This window comes from Hyperolius riggenbachi, chromosome 10 (assembly GCF_040937935.1).
Source record: "Hyperolius riggenbachi isolate aHypRig1 chromosome 10, aHypRig1.pri, whole genome shotgun sequence".
In the NCBI taxonomy this organism is placed as follows: Eukaryota; Metazoa; Chordata; class Amphibia; order Anura; family Hyperoliidae; genus Hyperolius; species Hyperolius riggenbachi.
The window spans coordinates 175451108-175473399 of record NC_090655.1 but is presented as its reverse complement, the minus strand read 5'-3'; positions in this window follow the sequence as shown (position 1 = coordinate 175473399).

Here is a 22292-nt window from a genome sequence, read left to right as displayed (position 1 = left end):
TTGTATAACCGTATTCTAAATAGATATAGATCTGTGTTAATGAGGGACTGTTCAGCTAAGTGATTTTTTTATTGTGATATGGCAAAATATTTGGTTCACTGCAAAAATGTTTCACGGTCCTTAGCCCAAGGTTCAAATTTTATTTTGTTAGGTTTAGCAATCCTATCATAAACAAGAGCAAAATAAATTGATCATCAGATTAGTGAAAACTGTAAGGTGTTCTCTTAAAATTTGTTCAAACAAACACTAATATTTTAACTTACTGACCATGTTTTGCTTCCCACAGCATCTAATACAGGCACTTGTACAGGATTGTAAGATAAGGGTATGGTTCTCTTCTCTATTGTTTATTGTAATTTCTATATTTCTATATGTATTTTTTCAACAACTGTCTGCATTAGTTGCTGTCACTTTTATTCTGTATGCCATCTCTGTATTGTGCACCAGTGTTATCTTGCTTTTTATAGTGCCACAGAAGATAGCACTATATAAATCAATTATAATAAATTTTATGAAAAAATACAAATACAGGGATTATCTTGCATGAACGAACATCATTTTTTAACATAGTACTACATAGACAGGTATACATAAAGTAATACCAAGGTGAAAACAAACATGTGTATTTACAGTACCAAGCAAACAAATAACTAGGCTGTGTTCTTTTTTTCTTTCTTTGCCTGAAAGAAGCAGTTTATCTTCACCTCGGTATTGCTTTAAAGCAGGATTAAACTCTATTTATGATTAGAGAAAAATAGACATTATTTGGCACCCTCACATACATGTACTGTACCTGTTACACCTTTTCCTGTGTCCGAAGCCTGGCCCCATGGTAAATATTTTTCTTTTCTTTATATTCATCCTGGGTGAGCATCCATCTTGAGCTCCAGAACCTTAATACTACTTGTTATAGACCGGTCCTTGATCGGGTCAATCACTCAGAGTCAGAAACTCGGTCTCGCTGTCTCTTTGCGCATAGATGCCCATATGTGGATTTGCGGTCTATGAACCGACTAGCCGAGAGGAGCGTCCTGACTCCAAACGATTCACCACATACGTACAATTCAAAAGCATGCCCCCACCTGTGAGTCAGCACAGGACTGTAAATATATTAGCACACTGCAAACACTGTAAGTTAACCCTTAGCTGCATGCAGAGATCGGCGCCAGACCTGTTTATCTGTGCCCGATTCAAGCATACGAGTTATAAATACAAGATAGTCTAGAACACAAGGTAACGTTTTTGGAGGAGTACGATTGTGCATGTTCAGCAACAGGTTATAACCGCTAAACGATTTTTAAACGTTTAATAACAAAAATGCATCACACACATTTACATACACTAATTAACATATACACACAAAGCTTAAAATAAAAGGGAATCATTGTGAAAGGTTTACTTAGCCAAAATTCAGTCTGTGTGGGGATATTTCCTTCTGGGAGAATAAATGCAAAGTCCTTTTTCAGAATCATAGGCCTTTAGGTATAGTTTGTAATCCAAGCAAATGTTACAGTTCCAAGATGGCTGCTGGGGGTCCTCTGCCCAGCAGCAGGTCGAGCTGTAATCCAGATGATGTTAAAATGGAGGATTGAAGTCCGCCTGCTGGCAATGTGCTTTTGATGAAGCTGGTTTGGGGGTGTGGCAACGCCTTTCCCCTCTGAATTTCCCATCAATGACAGTAATCCTCCTCCTAGGAGGATTTTGAGCTTAAATTGTGAAACACTGTAACTCATAAACTATACATGTCATATTTAGGGCATAGCAGATTCATAATTGTCAAAATATACTGATTAATATGACATCTTGCATGAGTGCATTAGGCTGACCGGTCCCCAAGGAGGGTCTTACACCAATAACCGGGCAAGTTATTGTGATGAATTTTATATCAGCATATTGGGCAGATTTTAACGAATAAGACTATATTTATTTCATAGCTGTGCTATACACAGTTTTCATTTAACAGACCGAAATCAAAGCTACATGCATTTCAATATATTCCTAATCGGAGCCACTGTGTCTGAGCCCTTCAGAGGACCCCTGTGGAGCTAGCTTCCTCTGGAGGAAAAGAACTTTTGGTGCTCAATTAGCATCTGAGTGTGACCAGCTACAACACCCTTTGATGTATTATACCAGGCTAGTATTTCACACCTCTGTGTCACTGGCCAGGAAAGGGACTCTTGATCAAGTTAATTTAGTGTGGGTGATGGGTTTGCTTTCACTCAGCAGAGAAGGAAAGACATCTGTTGTCCTTTTAAAAAGAAAAAATGTCATTCCGCTCTGCTTTGCAGAACGATCGCTAATTGTCTCGATTTCGGTATCATTTATGACACCTCCCCCACCAGGTCAATGCAAAGAGCAGGTTAGCACAACCTGATCGGTGCGTCTACTTGGTTCCTGGACGGGCTCTCGACTTTCTTTTCTGACTGTACTTTAGACAACTCACCAGAGGCATAAGGCTGCATGGTCCGGTGTGTCCCTGGCTTGGTTTGCCTAGCACTTCCTGTAAGGGAGAGAGTTGTTGGCTGTTCTCCCTCCTCCCTCCTCCCACCTCCCTCCTCCCACCAGAATCACACCAGAAACAAGCATGCAGCTAATCTTGTCAGATCTTACAAAAATGTCAAACACCAGATCATACCATAGCTGGGAATCGAACCCAGATCTCACTGTGTGGTGGGCACGTCACCCTAAGCACTGTACCACTACAGAAGTAAGTGAAGCTAGCCTAAAATTTAACATTTATGCTCAATGCAATAGAACCATTAGGTTGCTTAAAGGAGAACTGTAGTGAGAGGTATATGGAGGCTGCCATATTGATTTCCTTTTAAGCTATACCAGTTGCCTGGCAGCCCTGCTGATCTATTTGGCTGCAGTAGTGTGAATCACACCAGAAACAAGCATGCAGCTAATTTTTCCTTTTAAAATAATACCAGTTGCCTGAATTGCCTGCTGATCCTGTGTCTCTAATACTTTTAGCCACAGCCCCTGAACAAGCATGCAGATCAGGTGCTCTGACTGAAGTCAGACTGGATTAGCTGCATGCTTGTTTCAGGGTGTGATTCAGCCACTATTGCAGTCACAAAGATCAGCTGGACTGCCAGGCAACTGGTATTGTTTACAGGAAACAGCCATATCACTCTCAGTTAAGGTTCCCTTTAAAGGAGAACTGTAGTGAAAGGTATATGGAGGCTACCATATTGATTTCCTTTTAAGCAATACCAGTTACCTGGCTATCCTGCAGATCCTCTGCCTCCAATACTTTTAGCCCTAGACCCTGAACAAGCATGCAGCAGATCTGGTGTTTGACATTTTTGTAAGATCTGACAAGATTAGCTGTATGCTTGTTTCTGGTGTGATTCACACTACTGCAGCCAAATAGATCAGCAGGGCTGCCAGGCAACTGGTATAGCTTAAAAGGAAATCAATATGGCAGCCTCCATATACCTCTCACTACAGTTCTCCTGTAAGCAACCTAATGGTTCTATTGCATTGAGCATAAATGTTAAATTTTAGGCTAGCTTCACTTACTTCTGTAGTGGTACAGTGCTTAGGGTGACATGTCCACCACACAGTGAGATCTGGGTTCGATTCCCAGCTATGGTATGATGTATACTCATGTATGTATTCCCAGCTATGGTATGATGTACCAGCTATGGTATGATGTATACTGGTTTTTAAAATAGTATAATTCCCTGGCAGAAGAGACCCTCCTCCCTCCGGTAGGAGGGAGGAGGGAATAGGTAGAAGGGAGGTGGGAGGAATTAAAATCTCCCTAGCAGAGTGTGTAGCAGCTGTCCCATAATTAATTAGTGTAGGCAGACAACTGAGTCAAATGGTATAAAGGACCTAGCTTGAAGGGAGGGTGGGCGGGTTCTCTAACACTGAAAGCAGTGTGTTTGACAATAACATGTCTGCTGACAGTGAAATGGAGGCTAAAAATTTTGCTCAATACAGCATTATGGGGCGAATCGAACTTCCGCAAAAGTTCGCCTGATGCAGGCGAACGCGAACCCCCAAAGTTCGCCTGGAACCGTTCGCAGGCGAACCGTTCGGCCCAACTCTATACCTGAGTAGGGCAAGACTGGAGACCCGGGGTGTTGATCATAGGTTCATAAAAGGATCGTAGGGTGCCAAGATCTGTGCCCAACAGCACAGGCACAGGGATGTCATCAGTCACCCCCACAACTTTTGTCTGGTGCCCCCTTCCCCAATCGAGAACAACACGAGCTTTGGCGATGCGTGCGTGTGTGCCACCAACTCCCACAAGTGTAACACGCTCAATAGGAAGGAAATTCTCCCTGGCAACAAGATGAGAGCGAACCAATGTTAGCTCTGCGCCTGTGTCACGGAAACCGACAGCGATCTGGTCGTTTACTTCCACGACTTGATGATTCCCGGAAAGTCGAGGATTTGCTGCTCCAATGACGAGGTAGGCGTGTGTAGTAGAGGATGGGCTGGCCGACTCTGAGCTAGGCTCTGGAGACGCCGTCCTCACCTCGGGGCAGGCAGACTTGAGATGTCCTCGCTGTCCACAGTGGTAACACTTGGGAACATATGTTGCATCAGGCGAATGAGTAGCAGGTGCAGCTTCCGGCCTCTGTGGCTGTGGGACCCGATTCCCATGGTTTGCAGGGGGAGGAGAGCTAGGTTGCATAGGTCTCCCCCCTTTCCAGCTCTGGGGTGTAGGTTTGCGGCTGTCCGGTACACGAGTGGCCACAAAAGTGTCTGCGAGGTCCGCGGCAGCTTTGGTGCATTCAGGCTTCCGCTCCAAGACAAACTGCCAGACCTCTGGTGGATAGCAGTACAGTAACTGGTCCTGTATGATGAGGTCCTCCAGACCTTGGTGAGAGTCTTTGTTGAGGCCTCGTGACCACTGCCTGAACACAGTCAGCAGGTGACCCGCCAGGTCTGCATAAGTGTCTGTGGGGCCTTTCTGCAGGGCCCTAAACTTTTTGCGATATACCTCTGGGGTCAACTGGTACTTAGCGATAATTGCAGCTTTTATCACATTATAGTCATTGTCTTTTTGAGCGGGTAAGTCCACAAACGCCTCAAGCGCTTTGTCTCGCAAGTTGAGGGTCAGAAATCTCGCCCACTGCTCCTGGGGCAGATGATGCTGACGACAAGTCTTTTCAAAGAATTGCAAGTAAGTGTCCGGGTCGGTTCCCTTCTCCATTTCAAGGAACTTAAACTTGGGAGTCCCAAACGGGCCTGCTGTGGGCTGGGACTCCGAAGCACTTGGCGAGGGATCTTGGCCTTGCGCTCGCAGTTTGGCCATTTCAAGGTCATGTCTGCGTGCGGGCTTCTCTTTCCGCTTCCTTCTCAGCCAGCCACCGGCGCTCTGAACGTTCAACTTCTCGTTCCGCCTGGCATACTGAAGCTTCCCTTTCCGCCTGCAGCTGGCGCTCTGAAGCTTCTCTTTCCGCCTGGCGTTCTGAAGCTTCCCGTTTCGCCTGGCATTCTGCGCGGTCAGCGTTTTCTCTGACAATCTGTAGGTACTACTCAGGATTTTTATCTGACAGTCTTTGTAAAGCATGCTGCATTCCAGCATCAGGAACACAGGGAAGGTTTGCATGGACTCCTGCCGGTTATCATGCTCCTCCTTGTTTAGTGTGATCTGTTCAGACTCGGTTCTGTTTTCCCCTTGGGCTGGAGGTGTGTCAATTCGATTCAACAGCTCACTCCCAGCTCTCCCAGGTCCAGTAACTTCTGAACCATCCGAGGGCTCTTCCAGCATCTGATCCGGCTGGGTATTCATTCGCAATAAGTCCTCGATTAATTGCAATTTCGTTTTATTATAAGTCTCAATGCCTCTTTCTTCACACAAGTTTGCCAGATCAGACAATTGCATTCGCTTGTATCCCGCTGCATCAGCCATTTTTGCAAAATAAAAGATAGGATAGAAAAAGGGATGGGGGGGAACTCTGTGCTATACGTTTAGTCTATATAAATGGTAATGCACCGGTTATCAACCACAGATTTTTGATCTGTTCTGGCAGGTTAATCAATTAACGTTGCCGTTAATGTTCTGAACGTACACAAATCCCAATTAGCTGCCAACCAATGTCAAAGACCGCACTGGCCGGTTCTTGATCGGGTCAATCACTCAGAGTCAGAAACTCGGTCTCGCTGTCTCTTTGCGCATAGATGCCCATATGTGGATTCGCAGTCTATGAACCGACTAGCTGAGAGGAGCGTCCTGACTCCAAAGGATTCACCACACACGTACAATTCAAAAGCTTGCCACCACCTGTGAGTCAGAACAGTACTGTAACAGGACTAATTTAACCCTTAGCTGCATGCAGGGATCGGCGCCAGACCTGTTTATCTGTGCCCGATTCAAGCATACGAGTTATAAATACAAGATAGTCTAGAACACAAGGTAACGTTTTTGGAGGAGTAAGTATGATTGTGCATGTTCAGCAACAGGTCATAACCGCTAAACGATTTTTAAACGTTTAATAACAAAAATGCATCACACACATTTACATACACTAATTAACATATACACACAAAGCTTAAAATAAAAGGGAATAATTGTGAAAGGTTTACTTAGCCGAAATGCAGTCTGTGGGGGGATATTTCCTTCTGGGAGAATAAATGCAAAGTCCTTTTTCAGAATCATAAGCCTTTAGGTATAGTTTGTAATCCAAGCAAATGTTACATTTCCAAGATGGCTGCTAGGGGTCCTCTGCCCAGCAGCAGGTTGCGTTGTAATCCAGATGATGTTAAAATGGAGGACTGCAGGCAATGTGCTTTTGATGAAGCTGGTTTAGGGGTGTGGCAACGCCTGCCCCCTCTGAATTTCCCACCAATGGCAGTAATCCTCCTCCTAGGAGGATTTTGAGCTTAAATTGTGAAACACTGTAACTCATAAATTATACATGTCATATTTAGGGGGATAGCAGATTCATAATTGTCAGAAAATACTGATTAATATGACATCTTGCATGAGTGCGTTACGCTGACTATTCCCCAAGGAGGGTCTTACACCAATAACCGGACAAGTTGTTGTTATGAATATCAGCACATTGGGCAGATTTTAACAAATAAGACTATATTAATTTCATAGCTGTGCTATACACGGTTTTTATTTAACAGACCAAAATCAAAACTACATGCTTTTCAATCTGTTCCTAATCGGAGCCACTGTGTCTGAGCCCTTCAGTGGACCCCTGTGGAGCTAGCTTCCCCTGGATGAAAAGAACTTTTGGTGCTCAATTAGCATCTGAGTGTGACCAGCTACAACATCCTTTGATGTATTATACCAGGCTAGGATTTCACACCTCTGTGTCACTGGCCAGGAAAGGGACTCTTGATCAAGTTAAAGAGACACTGAAGCGAGACTAAATCTCGCTTCAGGTCTTATATATAGCAGGGGCACGTGTGCCCCTGCTAAAACGCCGCTATCCCGCGGCTTAACGGGGGTCCCTTCACCCCCAACCCACCCCCCACAAAAGTTGGTCGTAAAATGGTCGCTGGTAATCTTCTTCCTGGAGGCAGGGCTAACGGCTGCAGCCCTGCCTCCCAGCGCGTCTATCAGACGCGCATCGCCGCCTCTCCCCCGCCCCTCTCAGTGAAGGAAGACTGAGAGGGGCAGGGGAGAGGCGGAGATACGCGTCTGACAGACGCGCATGGGGCAGGGCTGCGGCGGTTAGCCCTGCCCCAACCAGGAAGCGCTCCCCCGCTGCACGGAGGGGGTTTGGGGGGACAGGGACCCCCGTTAAGCCGCGCTATAGCGGCGTTTTAGCAGGGGCACGCATGCCCCTGCTAGCTATGAGGTCTGAAGCGAGATCTATTCTCGCTTCAGACTCTCTTTAATTTAGTGTGGGTGATGGGTTTGCCTTCACTCAGCAGAGGAGGACAGACATCTGTTGTCCGTTTAAAAAGAAAAAATGTCATTCCGCTCTGCTTTGCGGAACGATACAGAATCGCTAATCGTCTCGATTTTGGTTTCATTCATGACACTACTGAAATTGCAATTGCACTGAAGTTGCATAAAATCTACTTGGCATTGGGCACTAAGGGACTTGCAGGTTTAAACAGGTACATCTTAAACAGCACGGTGGCATATTGATTAGCTCTTACGCTTTGCCGCTCTAGTTCCCTGCCAGGCCTCCCTCCCTGCTTCGAATCCCAGCTAGGGCACTATCTGCACGGAGTTTGTATGTTCTCCCCATGTCTGTGTGGGTTTCCTCTGGGCTTTCCGGTTTCCTCCCACATCCCAAAAACATGCAGGTAAGTCAATTGGCTTCCTCCTAACTTGGCCCTAGACTATAATACATACACTATGGGACACATACATAGACATATAACTATAGTAGGGATTAGATTGTGAGACCCTCTGAGAGACAGTTAAGTGACAAAACACAGTACAGCACTGCGGAAAATGTCGGCACTATATAAATGAATCATTCCTGAAAGTTCAATTATTATTTATTGGTGTGGGATTTATATATATATATTTTAATCAATGTAGAATTTTTTTATTATTGTTATTTTAAAATCGGGGGTTTCATCCTGCTTTCATTTTGAGAGAAGTTTAATTTTGATGAACTAGAATACTCAAAACTGTTACTTTGTAGAGAAAGAGAAAAAGACATAGAAAAGAGAACTGTATAGCTTTTTGGGCCTATCCATAGGAACGGCTAATTGAAACACGGACAAATTTGGGAGCCCGCTAAATAGCGGGCGTTGGGAATGCCCCACTATGCGAACTACGGCTAATAACAGCCGTATAGCGGGAAGCTATGTGAAGCAGCCACCCAATAATATAAACGATATAACAGAGGCGCCAAAATAGAGTAAAAAGGCTACTGGCTCTCACACAGAAGTAGTTGCTCCCTGTATAACTTGATGAATGGGACAGAGACTCATGAAACGTGTTGCAATAATTTGAAACTGTGAATAAAGATGAATTTTTGCTGATTAAATTGACTTGCGTGAGTCTGCGGCTACTAGCTGAAGTTATGGGACCCAGTAACGAAGAGGGAGAAGACTGAGGACGGAGCGAGGAATCCCCAGGTAAGTATAAAACTTTTAATTTAATTCAGCTCTGATTTCCTTTAAGGCAATGGGCTTGATGTACTAAAATATTAACATAAGGGATTATTCGCAATCATAAGTTCTCCTGCAAGACTGGCTATCATTTGAAGTACAAAAAAAATTCGTACATGAATTTTAACTATACCTCTCTTCTGTTTCTGTTTTTCAAACCCCAGAAGACTGTAAACCTTTTCCTCAAACAGAGCTGAGTTCTGTTTTTTTATAATAAAAAAAGTCTCTCTTTAACTACTTCCGTACCAGCAGTCTCTGGCCCCTTAAGGGCCAGAGACTGCTGGTACTGCAAAATGCTGCTTACCGACGAATCGCCTCACAGACCCATCGCTCACGCCTGTCAGACCGCTCCTCCATTTCCGAAGGCACTTCTCTTTGCCAGCCCTACGATGGAGGAGCTGTGTAAGCAGGTCAGGAGCAACTTTCATTGGCTTACAGTGGGATTGGCTTACAGTGATGACAGGGTCAGAAGCCAATGAAATCGGCGCCTGACCTGCTCACACAGCTCTGCCATCATATAGACATCAGTGCGAGTGGATTGCAGTGGGGCAGAGCGGCGCGATTGGCAGGAGCAGTGGGACCGTACAGCGGCGATTTTAGAAATCTATGTTCTGTCAGAACCACACAGCCACAAGCAGGACGTAGATTTCAACCGCACCGTTCCGTTAACGGTTAACATTGCTTTTAGGCTGTACTCATTTTATTCAAGAGGAACTGTAGTGAAAATAACATAATGAATACATTTGAATTTACATATTAATTTATACATTTTTAGTCAGTGTTTTCACATTGTAAAATGTTTCCTCACCCTGAAATTTATGAAAGGTGGTGACATCTTTCGTCCTTCCAGATGATCTCTGCGGAATGTTTGTTTACTGAAAGTTCTATGCACAAAGGGAGATGCTACTTGCTTGGCAGCTACCACTAAGTTCACAGACAGCAAAGTGTCAGGGCACTTTGCAATCCCTCATAAATCACAGCAGTGCTGTGAGGCTGTGTTTACATCTGTAGTGTTAGTCTCAGATGCTCCCCCGCCTCCTGCATAGCTCCGGTCCCTGCCCCCATCCCTTCCCTTCAATCAGCAGGGAGGGAAGGGATGCAGGCGGGGACTGGAGTTCTGCAGGAGGCGGGGAGAGCAGCAGACTGACACTATAGAGATAAACACAGCCAGCTCTGACAAGCTCTTTGTCAGCAGCGTGGCTGTGATTTATGAGGGATTGCAGAGTGCAGAGGGACCTTAGGGGGGTTTGGGATAGCAACAGAGGCTGGGCTGTATAGGCAGATCCAGCCTCTGTATGCAGATAATATTCTTCAAACCCACCTCGGGTTCTCTTTAAGTCAGCCTGAACCTAAAACCGTCGATGAGGCCATTTCATCGGCTATCAGGATTGATCGCAGAATACGCTATCAAAGGCAGACCCCGGGTAGGAACAATGTTAAAATGGTGTCCTACGCTGCGCCTCCTGTGACTCCATCTCCTCCCGTTCCACCTCCACCCGAGCCAATGCAGATTGGTCGGTCAAGACTGTCTCAAGTGGAGCGGAGACGCAGGATTTCTGAGCAATTGTGTCTTTATTGTGCAGAGGGGGGTCATAGAGTGCGAAATTTCCCTAAGAAGTCGGGAAACGCTACTGCCTAGGAGTAGTTGGGGGTAATACCCTAGGCGTACAGCTCTTACCCCTAGTGGATAAACGGTTACTTCTTCCTTGTATGATTACATGGGATGATAAATCTGAAAGCTCTGAGGCCTTCATTGATTCAGGCTCAGCGGCTAATTTTATGGATTACGAATTTGCAAAGAAATTGGGTATTCCGCTCATCCCGGTTAAACCACCCCTCCAGGTTACGACAGTGGATGATTCACCCCTGCAGCGTAACCATCCTCTGTCCCAGACACCAGAGGTGGAAGTCACTATAGGGGTGCTGCATAGAGAGAAATTGCAGTTTTTTGTGTTGCGCATGACAACCTCCACAGTCATCCTTGGCATGCCGTGGTTACACCTTCACTCCCCTCAGATAAATTGGGCCACTGGTCAGCTAACGAGCTGGTCAGCCCATTGTTTTCGTCATTGTTTAGTGAAGGTGTGACCTTAGGCCAGACCAGGATTCATGTGGAGGGAGTTCCGAAACAATATACTGAATTTTCGGACGTGTTTTGTCCCAAAGCTGCCGATAAACTACCTCCGCATTGCCCTTTCGATTGCCCCATTGATCTCCGATCAGGTTGTATGCCCCCTAGAGGTCATCTCTACAATTTGTCTGGGCCAGAAAAGCTGGCCATGCAAAAATACATCCGTGAAAACTTAGCTGAGGGATTCATTCGCCCTTCCCGGTCGCCTGCCGGAGCAGGTTTCTTTTTTGTAAAAAAGAAAGACAGAGGCCTTCGGCCATGCACTGATTACCGGGGACTGAATAAGATCACAGTTAAAAATCGTCATCTGTTACCTTTGATAGACGATTTATTCACCCAAGTCACCAATGCTAAGATTTTTTCGAAATTGGATTTGAGGGGTGCATACAACCTGGTGTGGATCAGAGAGGGCGATGAATGGAAGACGGCCTTTAACACACCCGACGGGCATTACGAGTACCTGGTGATGCCCTTCGGGTTGTGTAACGCCCCGGCCATCTTTCAGGAACTCATCAATGAAGTTTTCAGAGAGGTGTTGGGTAAATTGTCTTAATTTACCTGGATGATATACTAATCTTTTCAGACAACCTCTCTGAGCACAGGGCTCATGTCAAATTCGTGCTGCACAGGCTTAGACAAAACAGACTTTATGCCAAATTGGAGAAATGTATTTTTGAGGTGACATCTGTCGCTTTTCTGGGATATATAATTTCCACCTCGGGCCTTTCTATGGATCCCGCCAAAGTCTCTGCTGTCCTGGAATGGCCTCAACCAGTAGGACTCAAATCCCTTCAGAGATTTTTAGGGTTTGCTAATTACTATAGAAGGTTCATAAAGGGGTACTCCACAGTTGTAGCACCCCTCACCAGTCTCACAAAGAAAGGGGCAGATACCAACCACTGGTCCCCCGAAGCCCTAGCTGCTTTCTCCACTTTGAAAGAACTGTTTTGCTCGGCACCCATTTTGAGACACGTAGACACCTCTTATTAGTGTTGGGCGAACACCTGGATGTTCGGGTTCGGGCCGAACATGGGCCAGATGTTCGGCATGTTCGGCCCGAACGCCGAACTCAATGGAAGTCAATGGGACCCCCGAACATGCCCATTTTGGGGGCCCTATGGGGTCGCAGGCATAAGGGGGGAGCATGCCCCGATCGCGGGGGGGGGGTCGGAAATTCCCCCACCCCCTCCGCTAGCGCTCCCCCCTCTGCCCGCTTCCCCATAAAAAAAGTTTAAGGCAAGTTAAATAGTACTTGGTGGCTGGCAGTGGAGTGAGGAGGAGGAGGAGTCCGAGTAGCAGAGTGACGCGTTGAGGCCGGGCAGCGGGCGGTTCAGCGGTAGTACCCTTGTGGTACTTCCGCCCTTTCTCTGACCTCACGTCCTCTACGTGATGACGCATCTGAGGGTACGCGTGACGCGTACCCTCATATGCAGAGGACGTGAGGTCAGAGAAAGGGCGGAAGTACCACAAGGGTACTACCGCTGAACCGCCCGCTGCCCGGCCTCAACGCATCACTCTGCTACTCGGACTCCTCCTCCTCCTCACTCCACTGCCAGTGCCAGCCACCAAGTACTATTTAACTTGCCTTAAACTTTTGTATGGGGAAGCGGGCAGAGGGGGGAGCGCTAGCGGAGGGGGTGGGGGGAATTTCCGACCCCCCCCGCGATCGGGGCATGCTCCCCCCTTATGCCTGCGACCCCATAGGGGGGCCGTATTGCGGCATGTTCGGGCGAACAGGGCCCTGTTCGGCCGAACAGGGGCCCTGTTCGGCGGCCATTCAGTAGTTCGGGGCGAACCCGAACTTAAAAGGCCGAACACCATCAGGTGTTCGGCCGAACTCGAACATCACCCGAACAGGGTGATGTTCTGCAGAACCCGAACAGTGGCGAACACTGTTCGCCCAACACTACCTCTTATCCATTTATTGTGGAGGTTGACGCCTCTGAAGTTGGGGTAGGGGCTGTGCTGTCTCAACACTCTGGGCTGCAGGGAAGGCTACACCCGTGTGCCTATTTTTCTCGGAGGTTTTCCCCAGCAGAGAAAAAATACGATATAGGCAACAGGGAGCTCCTGGCCATTAAATTGGCCTTTGAGGAATGGCGTCATTGGCTAGAAGGAGCAGAACATACGATTACAGTTTACACTGATCACAAAAATTTGGAATACATTGAGGGGGCTAAGAGATTGAGTCCCCGTCAGGCCCGGTGATCACTGTTTTTCTCGAGATTTAGATTTGTAATTACGTATACTCCGGGTAGTAAAAACATTAAGGCGGATGCCTTGTCCAGATGTTTTGAGCCGGAGACAGCACAGCCCTCAGACCCAGAGACCATTGTCCCACAGAGAGTTGTGCTGGGAGTCACTGAAACCTGGAAAGACTGGACGGAGATTTGAAGTCCATTCCAGCAGGATGTCCCTGAGGGGAAGCCTGAAGGGGTTATATTTATACCACTGCCATTTCGCCTCCAGATTTTGCAATTGTTCCACTCGCACAAGAATGCTGGGCATCTGGGGGCTTCCAGAACACAAGACTTGATTGCTAGGTGTGCTTGGTGGCCTTCTCTGGCAACAGACTGCAAGGAGTATGTTAGAGAATGTGCAGTGTGTGCTAAAAGCAAACCCTCCCGTCTGGCACCTGTGGGAACGTTGCAGCCTTTGCCCACCCCGAGTGAACCGTGGACCCATTTGTCCATGAATTTTGTGGGTGAGCTTCCGAGGTCAGAAGGCATGTCGGTCATTTGGGTGGTAGTCGACCGTTTCAGTAAAATGGCCCATTTTGTGCCCTTGAAAGGACTCTCCTCGGCCCAGGAGTTGGCCGATTTTTTCATCATCCACGTTTTCCGACTGCATGGCATTCCGGAAAACATAGTGTCAGATCGGGGAGTCCAATTTGTTTCCAGATTTTGGAGGGCATTTTGTCATCAAATGGGCATGGAACTGTAATTTTCGTCGGGCTACCACCCACAGACTAATGGTCAGATGGAGAGGGTTAATCAGTCGCTGGAACAGTTTTTAAGGTGTTATGTTGCGGATGCGCAAAATGATTGGGTCAAGTTCTTGCCATATGCAGAATTTGCGCACAATAATTTGAAAAGCTCTTCCTCTGGATTTTCTCCATTTCAGGTGGTAACCGGAAAGTTGCCCAAGTTTTCCCCATTGCCAGTAGCCTCTACTCCGTTTCCAGCTCTGGAGGCTTGGCAAAAATCATTTAAAGCCATTTGGGGAATCGTAAAATGTAATTTGGGGAAGGCTTTTCAAAGTCAGAAAGGTCAAGCTGACAAAAGACGGTCCTTGGAGTGGAAGTTCCGACCAGGTGACCTGGTCTGGGTCTCCGCACGTCATTTGACCCTGAAACAACCCTCGCCCAAGTTAGGTCCCAGGTTTGTGGGCCCTTTTCCTGTAACCAGGAAGATCAACAATGTTACTTATGCCATTGATCTTCCTGCCAGCATGCGTGGTGTAAGATCTTTTCATGTGTCCCTGCTTAAACCAGCAGTCCATGTGGGTGCCACTTCTCCTCCTCCTGTGATGGTAGACGACCAACCTGAGTACGAAGTAGAAAAAATTTTAGACTCACGGGTAGTGCAGAACTCGGTACAGTATCTAGTGCACTGGAAAGGGTATGGTATTGAGGAGAGAACATGGGTACCTGATTGCCGCATGCATGCGGATGAATTAAAGAAGGAATTCCATGCTCTATATCCTGAGAAACCGGGTAGGAGTTGTCCGGAGTCCACTCCTCAGGGGGAAGGGGGGGGTACTGTGAGAAAACGCGGAAAAGCCGCCGCAAGTACTCAGAGTAAGGCGGCTGATTCCGCGTTCAACATGACGGCTTGCGCGCAGGGACCTGCATTTACTGGCTTGATGGAAAGCGGAGAAATCGCCTCATGCCCAGAGAACAGGGCGGCGGATTCCGCGTCCGACGCGGCGGTTTGCACGCATAGGCCTACACCCGTCTGTACTGCTGAACGCGGAGAAAACGCTGCACGCTCAGACAGCGGTGCGGCGGATTCCGCATTCAAAACAGCAGAGGCATTAGAACACAGGTCTGGTGTGGCTGGGACTGATAGTCCACACAGGTTCAGAAGGACGCGTGCGCGTGCGGAGAGGCAGAGCATTTATAACAGTCAGAGGGGTGTCAGCTGACAATTCTTTCAGTTTCATTGGTCAAGCATTTAGGGGAGGCGCTGGAGAGCGCTGGTGTATATATACTGGGTGCTGGTCATTCCTCTGGTGTCTGGCGTTGCGATCACTACGTGGTAGCACTCAGACCCTGTCAGTATCTGTGTTACATTAGACCAGGTTCCAAGGTGTTGATGACCACGGAGCTCACACCTTAGTCTAGGAAATTCTGTTATCATCTGTGTTATTATCTAGACCAGTTTCCAAGGTGTTGATGACCACGGAACTCACACCTTAGTCTAGGAATTGTTGTTTATTTGTTATGACCTTCTGCTTTCCTGACCATTCCTCTGATCTCTGATTTTGTACCTTGTCATTCTGTTACTCTGTTGGTGAACTTGGCTAGTCTCTGGATTCTCTACCCGTCTTCTGTCTCTGTACTTTATCTGTCCGTGTGTTAACGACCTGGCATGCCCGACCTCGAGAACTATCTCTCCTGTTGAGAGATAGTTCACAGATCTGTCAGTAACACTCCCTCATTGGTGTCACTCACGTTCTGTCCTTCCTACTCTTAGTCTGACCCCTCCCTCGGGAGAGGCTCAAGCTTGGGGAAGGAACGTGTTTCTGTACAGTACTCCTTACTGTTGGGCACCTGCTCCTCAGGTGCATTACTCAAAGTATTCCTGTTACACCAAGCACTCTCGTTACTCAGGTGTCCAGAGGTTAGAGATATATCTGATTATCGGTGATACTGCAGATCATCAATAATCGGGTATATATCTGTATTCTCGGTGATACTGCAGATCACCAGTAATCAGATCCTCTCTGTGTTACACCGATCGTTACAGTCACACTCCAGAAGTTCTTTAGAACAACCAAAAAACTATCACCTCTAAAAGAGGTATGACGCCTTAACTGCTATGGCTGTGTTGCAAGCCTAAATGCTCATGCTTGCTACACAGCCATAGCAGTTAAGGCACCTGTTTTTTTCACTGACCTGAGGAAGGGGGCAAGCACACACGAAATACGTCAATTTTATGTGCTTGAAGACCATTTTCAATAAACTGGTCCAAATTCTTCAAGAGAGGTAAGATTACCTCTCTGTTTATAAGGTTAGCAGCTTATTAGACTATCTTGTATGCATTGGGTGCCTCCACCCCTGTTTTAAGTGTCTAGATTAACCATCACTGGGAGGGCAGGGCTACATTAAGTATATACAGAAATATATAGATATAAGAATTGTTTCTGATGCTGAAACCAGAAAAATTACCATAAAAGTGGTTATCCTGAAAAATTTGCTGCATTCTACAGTCACTACAGTGCCTCTTTAAGCATATTTATGTTCTTAAAAAAAACAAAACAAAAGTGTATCATACTAGTTTAATTGTTAAGATGTGTTCTAACTTTCTTGAGACTTTTTTCAGCTGTTAATTACGATCACAGCATAATCTCGTTAGAAAAAGTGGTTTACAATATCATAAGTTTACTATATCTGAAATTGTTCTAGAAATGGCCCAGCATGTACTGATACAGTCTCTACTGCAAAGGACCAACTCTGTCCTCCCGTTGGAGGTACAGTACAAGCACTTGAACATTTGGTGGACTACAAGGTTAAATATAGCTTAGGACTACATAGCCAAGCTGGACAAATTGCTATTACAGTAATTAGCGCGCCTTAAAAATTGCAGCTGTCAATGAATAGAGCCAGCCACTCTGTTCCTGCTCTGATACCTCCACGGGTGGGACTTGCAGCACATGTTCTGTAATACTTTCTGCTCACACTTGAGACAATCATGAAGCCTCTTTTCATAATGCAGGTAATCATAATAAGCCACTCGCATCTGAAACGCGAGTAGCACTCCGATACCTCCGCGGGCGGGAATTAGCACTCTCCTCTCCACTCTCCTTAGTTTTGCAGCGAGTAGGCCCGCTCTGATCTGCACTACAAGTGAAAGTAGCCTGTACTGCGCTGTACACGTTAACATGAGCGTCATCGCTAACAAGGGAAGATACACCCGTAAGTGCATACAATCCAGTGGAAGGACTGTAACGATAAATTTATCAGTGATTGCAATGTGGAAGTGGTAACACTACACCTTCTTTTGTTTACGTTTACATTATTCCTAATTTTCCCCAAGCTGCTTATTTGTACAGTACTGTATATCCAGTATCATTTTTTTGTCTTACAAATGTTATTAGGCATCAATTCACCTGCATACAGCCTGAAGAGAGCAGCCGACCAGGGGCGTAGCAATAGGGGTTGCAGAGGTAGCGACCGCATCGGGGCCCTCCCCCAACTACAGTATTAGCTCTCTATTGGTCCTGTGCCCATAATAATCACTTCTATAGATACTTTGAATAGTAGTAATCATTAACAAACTGTTCCCCATCCCCGCTCTTGCACCTCTGACACTGTAGTTGCCATTGGCAGGTTTTGGTGCGCCGTATCAATTGTTATGTATAGAGTGCTTGGGGGGCCCCATTGTCAAACTTGCACCAGGGCCCACAGCTCCTTAGCTACGCCACTGCAGCCGACCATGGGTTTCACACTGACATATGACGCATGCACCTCCTACTTTTTACTATATCTAGAGTCAGTGTCATGTAGAGGCCAAAAAACATGTTTACTTCAACAGAAGTTTTATTTTATCCGGGTTTACTATACCAAGTGTTGCTCCCATAGATTTATAATGGAGATTGGCTGGACCAGGAGAGGTAGTTTACTATACCTGATTGTTTACTATACCCAAGTTTATTATAACGACATTATACTGTATTAGTTCTAAATCTAATTTATTCTTTAAAAAGCCAAACATTTTACTACTGCATATCCAATTAAGAAATTGTCTCAAATGGTTACATTTAAACATTCATACAAAATGTTCTTTATTAACATGTATAAGCATTAAAATAGGGGAAGATCCCCAAATGCATCAATACCACCTCAGCTGGTAGGACTACTAAATATTTCCTTGTCCTTTATTGGAAAACCATCTTTTGGTACTGTAAATATTATGTCTAATATTGTCTTTATATCAGAAGAAAAGAAGGAAGAGAAAAAAAGTGAAGAAAAGAAAAAAAAGACAAATTTTTCTGCTCTCTAATATACAGCATTCTTTCCATTCATCATGTGGTCCCTCTGCATAGTACTCCCTTTTACCCAGATTGTTAAAGAAAACCTGTAACAAAAAAACCTCCCCTGGGGGGTACTCACCTCGGGTGGGGGAAGCCTCCGGATCCTATTGAGGCTTCCCCCGTCCTCCTCGGTCCCATGGCGGCGGCGATAAAGCTCCCCGAACAACAGGGATGTAAATATTTACCTGTGCAGGCGCATATCGGCTCTCCGCTCGGAGATCGGCGAAAATAGCCAATCGCTGTCGGGCAGCTCTACTGCGCAGGCACAAGTCTCCTGCGCCTGTGCAGTAGAGCAGACCCGACAGAGATCGGCTATTTTCGCCTATCTCCGTGCGGAGAGCCACAACAGCGCCCCCGCTGGAGCCAGGAAAGGTAAATGGCTGGATGATGTAATGGTTAATGGCTCTGCCTCTGACACAGGAGACCAGGGTTCGAATCTCGGCTCTGCCTGTTCAGTAAGCCAGAACCTATTCAGTAGGGAGACCTTAGACAAGTCTCCCTAACACTGCTACTGCCTATAGAGCGTGCCCTAGTGGCTGCAGCTCAGGCGCTTTGAGTCTGTCAGGAGAAAAGCGCAATATAAATGTTATTAAAAAAAATGTTATTTGTAAATAAATCGGTGCTTGTCGGTGGAGGATTCCAGGACTCTTCAGGGGAGCCAGCGCTGGACTGCCTGCAGCTACAGGGGAGGGGCAAGCCTTATTGGGACCCTGAGCCTCCCCCCTCCTGAGGTGAGTACCCCCCAGGGGAACTTTTTTTTGTTACAGGTTCTTTTTAATATAATTCTTGGCTAGGTTTCTGATACCGCTCCAACTCTTGTTTTTAAAAGTCTGCAGCATATCTTCCACAACTTAGAATGGGTCTCTCTTTCATCATTCGCTGTTTCCTCAAAGAATCTTGGATCTGAAATTGATAACTGACCTTTCCACTATTTAATTATATTTCTAGCTAATAATGTATAATTTGGGGAAAGAGGCGCCCTGGTAGATAAAAGCTGTTTAAAATCGATAGGGAAACAAGGTAGCTTACCTCAATGACAGGCTGTGCTAAACAAAATCTTTTGGTAATACAAAGATTTCATCTTTGAGGTAAGCTACCTCATTTCCCTTTTGATTATAAACAGCTTTTAAAAGCTTTTAACTACCAGGGCGCCTTTTTCCCAAAATTGTGCATACTACACCCCCTTACATACCCTGTTTGAAGGAGTGGTGACAGAACACACGTGGCCTTCCACCTCGGTGGACATCTGTCCCCAGGAGAGCGACTGCATTCAGGTCCGCAATGGCGACCCCGAGTGGAGTCAGGTTTATAGTCTCCACCTGCTTCTTGTGGTCGCTTGCCCCCCTGAAACCCTCCTTTGTGAGTAGTGTCTTACTTGCTTATTGTTATGTTCATATTTAACATACCACACTGTTGGGCTCCCATCTTTTGTCTCCTGTGCCTTTTTCTACAAGGTTTCAAGACACCCCATTACACTAGCTAATAATGTACTTACCAGTATTTCCCCAATTAATTAGTGTTCTATATTCTCATCTTCCTCCTTAGCCCAAAAATTGTGGTTAAAGAGCCTATTCTTGGGAAATTGCTCCCAAATGTTTTAAGAAAATCTTCAATTTTAATGCATCATTGTCTTACAAGAAGGCAGCCACACTACCTTTGTTAAGGTAGTTTGGCAAGGTTATCTCCTCCATGGGTTTTAACTATCATCTGTATGCAGATGACACACAGATCTACCTCCACACCCCTGACATATCCACCACTACCATGGACAAGGTCTCCTCCTGCCTATCTGCCATCTCCTCCTGGATGTCCGCTAGGTTCCTAAAACTAAATCTAGACAAAACGGAATTTATGATCTTCCCACCCCGGTCATCCCTGGACCTCCCAGATGTGCAGGTCACTGTTAACCACACTACTATTCACCCTACCTCTCAAGCCCGCTGTCTGGGTGTCACCCTGGACTCCGCACTCTCCTTCACTCCCCACATCCAAAACCTCACAAAGTCCTGCAACTTCCACCTTCGTAACATCTGTAAGATTCGCCCTTTCCTGACCCCTGCCACCACCAAACTCCTCATCCATTCCCTCATAATTTCCCGACTCGACTACTGCAATGCCCTTCTGTCTGGACTCCCTAAGACCCGAATAGCCCCACTGCAGTCCATCATGAATGCGGCTGCCAGAATTATCCACTCCTCCCATCGCTCCACCAGGGCGGCTCCCCTCCGTGAATCCCTCCACTGGCTTCCTATCCAGTCCAGAATCAGATTCAAGATATTGTGTCTGACGTACAAATCCATCCACAAAACCTGTCCAACCTACATTTCTGATCTTACTCAGAGATACACACCAAGCCGCTCACTCCGCTCCTCCAATGAACTTCGCCTGACCGTCCCCCGCATCACCCAGTCCCATGCACGCCTCCAAGACTTCTCAAGAGCCGCTCCGACACTATGGAACTCCCTACCTCCACCCATTAGGGCAGCCCCCTCCTTCAACACCTTCAAGAAGGCCCTCAAAACTCACCTTTTCACTCTTGCCTACCACCCCTCACAATTGCTCTAAACCCACAGCCGAACTCTGGTCCCCTACCTCTCGTGTCCCTACCTCTCCCTCTAGATTGTAAGCCTTTGGGCAGGGTCCTCACTCCTTTTGTGTCCTACCTGATCATGCACATCTATTACTGTGCACCCATGCTATGCATTTGAGTGAACCTAACTTGCCTAACTCCATGCTCCCATCCAGTGACTGACTAAGCATTACCTTGTACTCATACTGTGCTGTGTGATCTGGTTTTCTTGTATTCCTGTATTGTCATATTGCTGTTTGTCACCCCTAAATATTGTCTGTAACCTAAATTAATGTCCAGCGCTGCGTAATATGTTGGCGCTTTATAAATACAACAAATAAATAAATAATAAATAAATATGAACAAAGGAATATCCCGCTGCACCAGATGATTAGGTGAAAATAGAAAAATCTTTATTCTTCAATCCAACATCATAGCATACAGATAAAAAGCTCACGCGTATCGGAGCGGAGATGGCTCCTTAATTATAGCCCATCACATTTGTTACTCTTTCCCTTCTTTTGCCCCGCATTTCCAGCCGTTTATATTAGGGTTGCTAGTATCTTTTATTTGTTTGATGGTGATGTCAGTTACCATCAATTCCATACCTTGTATTGCATTACTTGTACATTTTGATTTGAGTATTTCTATTTTATTATTATTATTGATTTATATTTTCATATATTCTGTAACATTGGTGAACATGTTTCTTTTAAATGTTCCCTAAGTCAATGGGAACTGTAAAAAGAAAAACAGCCTTATACTTACCTAAGGGGGAGGGGATCCTAGGTAGGATAAAAGGTAAGAGGGAAGGCTCTGGGTCCAATAGAGCCTTCCCGCTCCTTTCACAGTCCCCTCGTTTAAGCGACAGCTCCTCCGTTTGAATCCCCCTCAGGCTCCCGAAGACGGGCAGCTCCATAGTGTGCTAGCGTGAGCGCGAGAGAGAGTGTGCTCTTGCAGGCAGAGTAGGGAGGCTCCTGTCTTCGGGAGTACTCAGGCTCCCGAAGCCTCTTTTGGTGGTAGAAAGCAGTATTTGACCAGTTTGGTTTAATACTTCTACCAGGGGATCCAGCGCTGGAACCCGGGTACTGTGAGAGGAGCGAGAAGGCTCTATAGGATCCAGAGCCTTCCCTCTCCTTAGGTAAGTATCTGGCTGTTTGTTTTTTCTTTTAAAGTTCCCATTGACTTTAACTCCTGTTCTGATTTTATGCAGTTTAACCCTTTCAGTACTGACATATAAAACCCCCTTAAAGAGAAACTCCAACCAAGAATTAAACTTTA